Consider the following 9,375-nt stretch of genomic DNA (forward strand, 5'->3'; position numbering starts at 1 on the left):
GCCATAGAGATGATGACTGCGACCAATAAGGAGTAGGCCAGAAACCAATGTTGTTGTTGTTGTTGTTGTTGTGTTTTGAGTTATTGGCGATTAGTCAGTGATTTGACTATTGTCGCCAAATTACTTTACGGCACGTGTTATATCTCTCAATTTTGGATTTTTTTAAAAATACATTTATTTCGTTTTATATTTATCTATCTTTTAAGATAGTATCGTAAAATAATATCGTAAGCAAAACATTCATGGGCTTTGTTAGTGTTTCTTAACAGTACGTGCAGATTATTTGTTATATCACATACACACCATACATAAATATGTATATAAGATAGCACCTACACAAGCTTCTATATTCAGTAATCTTATCATACCTTTTTTCCTTGTTGTTACTTTTTCTTATTTTATTTTCTTAATACATTATGTTATTATATTTTTAATGTACTGAGTGTAATTTAACATATTTATAATATCGTATTATGTTTTACTGTTCTTATTTTATTTTCTTATTACATTATGATTGTTATTATATTTTTAATGTACTGAGTGTAATTTAGCATATTATAATATTGTATAATGTTTTACTATTCTTATTTTATTTTCTTATTACATTATGTTATTATATTTTTAATGTACTGAGTGTAGTTTAACATATTTATAATATTGTATTATGTTTTACTGTTCTTTTTTTTATTTTCTTATTACATTATGTTATTATATTTTTAATGTACTGAGTGTAATTTAGCATATTTATAATATTGTATTATATTTTACTGTTCATCAAGGGAGGTATTACTTCCTGATAGGGAACCGTTTCGTTCTGAGAAAGAACCGTACAATAGCTTTTTGTATACTGGACTCACTCTTTTTTAAGTATTCCATAATTTTTTCAGGTTGGGATTCGTTAATTTCTGTTAGAAACATAGCCCTTTCTATAATATAGTTAGGGCAATGTACTAAAAAATGTTTTACAGTCTCTATTTCACTGGGGCATCTATTACAGAAACCAGTAGCATGAATTCCCAATCTGAGGAGATCCTGGTTAAGTCCAAGGACTCCAAAGCGGAGTCGATGTATTATTGTTGAATGTTGTCTCTCTAATGAGCATATATATGGTTTATTAACATCTTTTTGATATGTTTTCAAATACGAGTTGGTTTTGTTCCACCTTTCTTGCCAAAGGAGTTTGGAACTTGTAGTAATTAAGCTTTTCATTTCTGACATATTTAGGTTATTATTGACTTCTATTTTCTTTACTAATGCGGCCTTTGCGTGGAAATCCGCCATCTCGTTCCCTTTTATTCCACAATGTCCAGGTATCCACTCTACATATATATCAACTCCTTTATTCTTTAAGTGAGTAGTCATGGTGAGAATTTCCAGAATAAAAGATTCGTCCTTCTGTTGTTGTAATGCAATAAGTGCACTCAGTGAATCACTAAAAATAACAACCCCCACATAAATGTCTAATTCATCTACCCATCTGAGAGCAAGAATGATGGCAGCCAATTCAGCCCTGTACGAAGAGGTGAAATTTGCTAACCTTTTGCTCCGATGTACAGAATAGTAAGGGGCGTAAAAAGCAGCTGCAGAGGTCCCTCTTTCAGGTACTTTTGATCCATCGGTGTATATATGTAATTGAGTCGCCCATTTAGTATGTATGATTTCCAGGCTGCTTTGTTTTTGTTGTGTAGGATGATCTGTTTTCTTTATTCGAGTACTTAATTCCGTTGACACTGCCGGAGGGTAGAATAACCATGGTGGAAATGGGGAGTAGGTTATCGTTTCTATACGTTTTCCCAGCTTGCTTTGTATTCTATATCCAAAAGGTTTGTTGTATAAAGGGTTGTAGTGTCTTCAAATCGTTCAATCTAAAAGGAAAAGGACAATTTTGCACGTCTCGGGTGACGGCGACTATCTTAATGTGTATGTTTTTTTTTTAAATTATCACATGACATAAGGACATAAGCAGTGGCGTAATGAGCAAAAACGTTTGGGGGGGCTGACAAAAAAAATCCAAATCACCCCCACTCTAACATGCAGTCCCTGCTGAACGTTTCTCGAAATTGGGTCTAGTGGCAAAGCCCGGCGGGGGTCCGAGGGCGGAGCCCCTAAGCTCAAGGGGTATGGGCATCAGTGGCGGATCCAGGAATTTCTTACGGGGGGGGGGGGGGCACAAAATGGCAAGGGTTGAAATGTAAAACGATGAAGCGACAGAACGAGGCTTTAACGGCGAGGGAGTGGAGTGACCAAGCAGGGGGTGGGTCTGGGAGGGGGTTCAGGCCCCCTCCCAGAGTAAGAAGCGTTTGCAATTTTAAAACCAAATTAGACGTATTTTCAGGCAATTCCTGGCATTCCTTTTTTAGTGGGGGGGGGGGGGTGTAGAGGCCACCGATTACCGACAAAATTAGCCACCAATTACCGACAAAATTAAATGTTCAATATCTACAAATAACCCTATAAACCCGGGGCCGAAGCTAAAAAAAAAATTCATATGGACTATCTATAGTACTTGCATATGCGCGAAATGGTCATTTTCCTCGAAGACATAAATATACGTATTATTTCTTCAATTTAGTCAGCATCATAGCTATATATTTTAATGCAGGCGCGGAGCTAGGATCTTATTTTAGGGAGGGGCGGTAGTGAGCAAGAGAATCACTTAAAAGCGCGCTCATTAGGGGGTGTGGGTGATGGGCCTCCTGCGCGAATCGCGGAAGCTTAGACGTTTCCTTTAATTATAAGGAAAAGAAGACGATTAATTGTACCGTTTTCGACTAGTAATCCTTGGCTGAATGAAGTTCCCCCCCCCCCTCCCATCCCCCACCCCCCTCTTTCACGTTTCATTAAATTATGAGAAAAAGCAGACGATTCGGTGTACTGTTCTCGACTCTTAATCCTTATCTAAATGAAGCTTCCCCCTCCCGCGCGAAGCGCGGAAGTTTTGACGTTTCATTAAAATTATTAGAGAAAGAAGACGATTCGTCGTACCGTTTTCGACTCTTAATAAGCCCTATTCTTCTGTATTCAGTTTCCCCCCTCTCGCGCAAAGTGCGAGAGCTTTGACGTTTCCTCATATCATTAGAGAAAGAACACGATTCGTTGTACCGTTTTTGACTCTAAATAAGCCCTATTAATTTTGTCTGAACTCAGTTTTCCCTCTTGCGCGAAGCGCGGAAGCTTTGACGTTTCCTTAAATTATTAGAGAAAGAAGACGATTCGTTGTACCGTTCTCGACTCGACTAAATGAAGTTTCCCTTCCGCGCGAAGCACGGAATTTTGGCGTTTCATCACAATATATAGAAAGGAAGACGGTTCGTCGTACCGTTGTTGACTCTTAAACCTTGTTTGAAATTAGTTTTCCCGAAAATTTTAAACCTCTGATTTCTTTAGCTGATATTATAGAAAAGTGAAACTTCGAGAAAAAACAAGTATTGTAGTTGTAGTCACTCTCGAAGTCGTCACAGCGGATAAGAAGACACAGTTCGTAGGGAAAAAAACTTGTCGGCCGACCGACAATATACATCTCACCGACTTCAAACTTCTGCATTGATATAGTACACGAGGATCGATCAAGAATACCGACACAGCTGACCCAACACAGCAACATATTTACCCGTTTCTTTCTTGCTCCCTCGACGAGACGACTCCACCCAACAACTCCCTTCTCTCTTTTACTCCCGCTCCTCCTCTCTCAGACTCTTACCTCCCTTCTCTCTCCTCTCTTTCATCTCCCGTTTCGTTTGTTTCCCTTTCACTCTTTTTTCTTCTTTTTTCTCTTTCTTTCTTCTCTTTTCTTTTTTTTCTTCTTTTCTTTCCCCTTTCCCTCTCTTTTTTCCCTCTCTTTTTTTCCCCTCTCTTTTTTACCCTCCCCCTTTTCTCTTTTTTCCGACGGCAGCGCAATTTTACCGACAATATCCTGACAGGTGGGGGGGGGGTGTCGCACCCCCTCACCCCCCCCCCCCCCTTGGCGACGCCCCTGCTTCCTGGAGTAATATAATATGACGTAAAATTGCTTTCTCCTACCCCTTCCAAGAGTAGGGATCTTTTGCAATTTGAGAACCACATTTGGCGCATTAATGTCCACCGGCACTTCCTGGAAAAAAAGAGGCCTTCTTGAATTCAGACAAGATTAAGAGTAGAGACCGGTACAACGAATCGTCTTCTTTCTTTAATAATTTAATGAAACGGCAAAGCTTCCGCGCTTTGCGCGGGAGGGGATTCGTTAGAAGTTAGAGAAAAGTGATCTGACACGTCGTGAGACGTTGTATAGATTATGCTTTGATGCCGGTACTTGACTGTAGTACTTGCAAAAATTATCTCGAGTGTATAAACTGTGTCGTTATCGGGGGCGCGGCTAGATCTTTTTCAGTGGGGGAGGGGGGAAGGGTGTAGAGGCCACCGATTACCGACAAAACGAGCCACCAATTACCAACAAATATAAAAATGCCAATGTCCAAATGCCTACAATTTTAACCCCATAAACCCGGGGCCAGGAACTAATTAATTTTTTCAGTTCCCCCCCCCCCCTCCCGCGCGAAGCGCGGAAGCTTTGACACTTCATTATATTATTAGAGATGGAAGACGATCCGTTGTACCGTTCTTGACTCTTAATTCATGGTTCGCCCCTCCTGCGCAAAGCGTGGAAGCTATGACGTTTCATTTAATAATTAGAGAAAGAAGACGATTCATTGTTCCAACCCCGACTCTTAATCCTTGTCTGAATTCAGTCCCCCCCCCCTCCCGCGCGAAGCGCATAAGCTTTGACGTTTCAATAAATTATTACTCTTAATCCTTGTCTGAATTCATTTTCGTCTATCCCGCGCGAAGCACTGAAGCTTTCACGTTTCATTTAATTATTAGAGCAAGAAGACGATCCGTTGTACCGGTCTCGACTCTTAATCCTTGTCTGAAATCAGTCCCCCTCCCGCGCGAAATGCGGAAACTTTGTCTTTCAATAAATTATTACTCTTAACCCTTGTCTGAATTCATTTTCGCCCATCCTGCGCGAAGCGCGGAAGCTATCACGTTTCATTAAATTTATAGAGAAAGAAGACGATTCATTTTATCGTGTATTTGTCTGAATTCAGTTGTCCCCCTCCCACGCGAAGCGCGGAAGCTTTGTCGTTTTATTTAATTATTACTCTTAATCCTTGTCTGAAATCATTTTCGCGTTTCATCAAAACCGTTCTCGACTCTTAATCCTAGTCTGAATTCAATTCCCCCCCCCCCCCCCCCCCCCCCCTCCCGTGCAAAGCGCGGAAGACGATTCGTAATCTTGTCTGAATTCAATTTCCCCCACTATATGTGCAGTGTTACATGATGTAAGTATGGAACGCTCGTTCGCAAATCTGTGCACGCTCAGCCCGAGTGGTAGGTAGCATGTTATCTCCCGGCAGCGTCTTATTTTTTCGTACCACGGCGAGGCCGGATTCCTGTTTTATCATGAATATTCATTAGGCAGGGTCGGGGAAAGTCTCGATTCTCTTAAATATTCATATCGAGGTGGGATCATGCACGACGCGCGCTATACTCGCACAAAGTGAGAAGATTTAGTTCACGGAGAATGCATATGGGTGAGTAATTGATTGAAATATCAGTAGATTAAGAGAATTTAGTCATTAATTTGAAAAAGCTGTAATTCGTGATCTACTGTAATTTCTTTACATTTTGAGACTGTTCTCAACAGATTTGTGAGGAAAAGGCTAGGAAAATATTTCTCTTGAAATTGCACTTTGATTTTCATCGTCGTGAAGTAGTTTGACTGCGCTTTGCCTTCATGTCACCCTTTAGAGCCCCGGGGTTCCGGCAGGCCCACGTTGGGGAATTTCGGTGCTCATCTGCATCGGGATCTGCATCAAGATAAAACTTTCTGATCAGGTTTTATTCCAAATTTGATCGTCATCGTGAATATAATTCACCAATCATCCATTGAATTTAAATCTAGATTTAATGTTACACCTTAAAATAATCTATGAAGTATGATTTCTTTAATAATCCAAGAGGGTTAATTCTTGTTTATATCTTTAGTAGATGTCGACTCTATTGGCTATACTAGTATTACTAAGACTAAGTGCTATCCGTTCGCTCAGTTGCATCATTGGTGCGTGTCAACTTTTAGACCAAAATTGTTTGTGACCATGGATAATCAAACGGCTCCAAACCATATTTCATTTAGACGTAAACCTGGAACTTATTAATAAAAATATTCAAAAACAAACAAACTAGACCTAGGATTCATTTATTTAATGTTCAGATGTTGTGTGTGTCCAGTGTGCTTGTCAAGTTGTCATAACTTTTCTAGATCTAGACCTATATTAAAGATTTTTTCTTCTCCAAAGTGTGCAGTTCATTTGATAAATCTATTTTTTGTTGGACGTTGTATAAGAGAAGAACCCTAGGGTAGTCGACAATTATGTTTACTTATACGCAGAGGCGGTGGAGCCTTTGGGCGGAGCAACTTCCAAAGTGGGGGGGGGGGGCACCAACAAAAAGGGCACTTTCTTGAAAAAAGGGCACCTTCAGAGGGAAAATATACCATTTTTTTGACATTGGTATATACCCCTATTTTGTGATTACATTATCAGGGATGATTTCAATATTTGTTTCTCTTAATACAGCATTTAAGATATTGCTTAAGTATCATACTTTGCAGTTTTTGGCTTGCAGTGCGAAAAATTACATCTTATAAAGAGGAAAACCCAATCCTGATGGGGTTATATAAGCACAATCTCATAACGGAAGACTGAATAGATCTGTGATAAGTTACATAATTATAACATCTATAACGATGGGCAAGCGTAGCGAGCGAGCTTTGTGGGAAATTGCTTTTAGTCGCTTGAAATTAGGGACACGTTTAATGATGAGAGGAAAAGGGGACACTTATCGAAAGGGTTAAGACACTTATCAGAAAAGAAAAGAAGCATGTGTCAAAGTACAAAGGCTAATTATCAGAGGTGAAAATGGGGCACTTCTTACACCTAAACAAAGAGGCATGCACCAGGGATGATAAGAACATGGGCATTTGTCGACGGAAAAGAGGCACCCATCAGATTTTGATAGGGGGCATTTATAAGCAGTGAAAAGGGGCATTTATGAAAAAGGGATAGGTTCTTTACAAGAAAGGAAATAGGGTACATATCATTGTTAAAAGGGTAATGAGAAGGGGAAGTGGCTCTTATTAAAAAGAAAAAGTGGCACATGTTTAAATAAACGGGGCACTTATCAAAGACGAAAAGTGGTACCGGTAATTATGATAAGGGGTAAGGGTGCTTATAAGGAAAAAAGGCATTATATAGGAAGGAAAAGGAGGACATGTCAAAATAAAAGGGGCATTTATAAGAGATGAAAAGAGTACTGACTAGGAGGGGAAGGGGTGCTTGTCAAATTAAAACAAGTATCTCTCAGAAGTGAATAGGGTCATTTACAAGAGATGAAAAGGGGCACTTAAGAGAATGAAAAGGAACTATTTTCACAGATGAAAAGGGGCATTTATGAGAAGGGAAAGGGCCTATTTTTAAATGGGGGCACTTATAAGAAAAAGGGGCACTTATTAAAAATGAAAGGGAGCACATGTGAAGGTATAAGGTGCGCTTATCCAAGTTAAAAGGGGTAGTTATTAAAAGGGGAAGGGGCACTTTAAAAACTTAATAGGGGCACTTGTCAGAGTAAAAGGGGCACTTTCCTATGTAAAAAGGGGCACTTTTCCTATGAAAACAGGGACACTTTTAGGGTACTTGACCAAATGGGAGGGCACTCTGCCCCCCCCCCCCCCTCTCGGAGCGCCGCCTCTGCTTATATGGTATGTAGTCCACCTCTTCTTGTTATAATAAACTAATTCTACTTAGTACTGCTTCGTGTTCATAGGCCATAGAAACCACTGTTTGATGCACAAGTTAAATCTTCCATTTAGTTTTACTTTGTACTGTGGTTCATTAAATAGGAATGTTGATTTCCACACCATATTAAAATTAAGGCCAACCATGACAAAAAAAAGGGATGCCTTGATTGTCGTATTGATTTTCTTCTTCTTTTTGTTCCAAAAGATTGAAACTGAAGAGCTGGAAGGAGGACATTACAACATCTCTTATATTTGCAAGATGAAGCAGAAAGTCCCATGCAGGTACAGTTATCAGGTTATTTAGCACACACATATTAAACGACCACCTATTAATTCACTCAAAAGGAAATGGAACTAAGTTGACATTGCAAGCATATATAGTGGAGGGTATATTTTATTCTAGTTCTGCACCTAGTATACAAATATTGATGTCTTTTCTTTCTATGTTTACAAAGGAAAATTTGTCCTTATTTACAGGAGGTCCTGTGTTTAGAAGAGCCATATCAAATGCACATTGTAAGCACTACATGTAGGGTATACACAGGACCCCTCATTTTTTTTTTTGTAAGGGGTACTTTCACTTCTTGAGCAATGAAGATGAAGAAGAACACAAAATAAGATTGATAAAAGTCTGTTTATAGGATGTATTATGGTTGATATGTATCCATCAGTATCAGTTTTTAATTGAAGTACATGTACCTACTTTGTTTTCTCTCATGTAGGATGATGCCTCTCTACAGTGGATGATGAAGGCATTCTGGTTTGCAAACTCAGGAGAGGAACAAAGAACAGATGTTGACGGGATCCTATCTAGAGATGCGGGCCTACTACACTTCATACGAGCAAGTGTGCTAATATACATGAAGGTACCCCCAATAAATTTTTGTGGAACAAATGTCATGGAGAAAATTATAGATCTGAAACAGATATTTTTCATTGTCAGTTGACTTGTAAAAGAATAATTGACTTAATATCACAATTGTAATTTAGATTAAAAATTAAATGTCAATATAGATAAAATATAAGTCTACATTACGTATGTTTCAGTAGCATTATTTCCAGTACATTCGCTGGTCAAAGTTGTTTGGTCATTTTATGTCCCATACTTAACCGAGTATTATTCAATTACCGGTATGAGCACGAGTTGTATTACATTGTATTACTTATTTCATACCTTGTCTGATCCGAGCTCCAGCAGGCCTATCGTCTTAATGGGATCATCAGTAATAATTTAAGATGCGGTCAGTATTTAAACTAGTCTTGTACAAAAAATAGTTTAGGTTTGCCCACTAGAACCCCAAGTGAATTTCAGTCCTTCCTTTTTCTGAGCAGGTATCAGGGTGTATGTTATTAGTCATTGTTGATTTTGTTATATCTTATTTCATTTTTCCATTCAACAGACTTGGGTTATATTTTTTTCTGAAAACTAGGCTACAACTTTAGTGATGGATGCAGAAGGTATCTACACGAGACTACGTCTTAAAGATGCCACCCTCATATAATGAAAGAGGACAATAGAGATGGGTTTAAACTGGAATATT

The 9,375-nt window shown here is 39.0% G+C and overlaps 1 long non-coding RNA gene across 2 annotated transcripts; it reads left to right on the forward strand.

Annotated features, from left to right (window-relative positions):
* The first annotated feature begins 5,507 nt into the window (after positions 1-5,507).
* LOC115924053 lies at positions 5,508-9,375 on the forward strand. 2 transcript variants are annotated; one of them, XR_004064145.1, is made up of 4 exons: positions 5,508-5,570; positions 8,040-8,116; positions 8,557-8,700; positions 9,235-9,375. It is a non-coding gene; the product is annotated as an uncharacterized LOC115924053 (long non-coding RNA). The 2 variants fall into 2 exon arrangements; XR_004064144.1 differs by lacking the exon at positions 9,235-9,375 and having other exon boundaries at positions 8,557-9,196.

This window comes from Strongylocentrotus purpuratus, unplaced genomic scaffold (genome assembly GCF_000002235.5).
Source record: "Strongylocentrotus purpuratus isolate Spur 01 unplaced genomic scaffold, Spur_5.0 spur5_scaffold_15, whole genome shotgun sequence".
In the NCBI taxonomy this organism is placed as follows: Eukaryota; Metazoa; Echinodermata; class Echinoidea; order Camarodonta; family Strongylocentrotidae; genus Strongylocentrotus; species Strongylocentrotus purpuratus.